The 371-nt window shown below is 39.9% G+C and overlaps 1 pseudogene; it reads left to right on the top strand.

Moving 5' to 3' along the window:
* Nucleotides 1-371, top strand: part of LOC107680782 (histone-lysine N-methyltransferase setd3-like) — a 28284-nt pseudogene that overhangs the window by 5821 nt on the left and 22092 nt on the right.

A 371-nucleotide genomic window follows, 5' to 3' on the forward strand; every position in this document is an offset into this window, starting at 1 on the left:
TCTTAAAATGTCTTAAATAACGTTTTCCTAATATAAGGCCTTAAAAAGTCTTAAAATGTCTCAAATTCGGATTCGATGGGTCTTAAATATGTTTGGTCACATTACCGCTAAAATATCTTAAGTCTGACGGACCTAATTATAGATAAAAAAGCGCACAGGAAACAAAAACCTCGAAAAATGATATGCGACCCGCCAAATGCAGGCCGATTCGCACGGGACTAATATTATCACAGGACCTCGGTGTTCGGCGAAACATGGTAGGTCTTTTGTGGGGGAATTTTTACTTTACAAATGACAGACATGGCCGATTCGCACGGGATTAAGATCACAGACAACCTCCGCAATTATTACAAATGACTGGAGGTCACCAG

The sequence above is a fragment of the Sinocyclocheilus anshuiensis genome, unplaced genomic scaffold, assembly GCF_001515605.1.
Source record: "Sinocyclocheilus anshuiensis isolate Anshui unplaced genomic scaffold, SAMN03320099.WGS_v1.1 scaffold869, whole genome shotgun sequence".
Classification (NCBI taxonomy): domain Eukaryota; kingdom Metazoa; phylum Chordata; class Actinopteri; order Cypriniformes; family Cyprinidae; genus Sinocyclocheilus; species Sinocyclocheilus anshuiensis.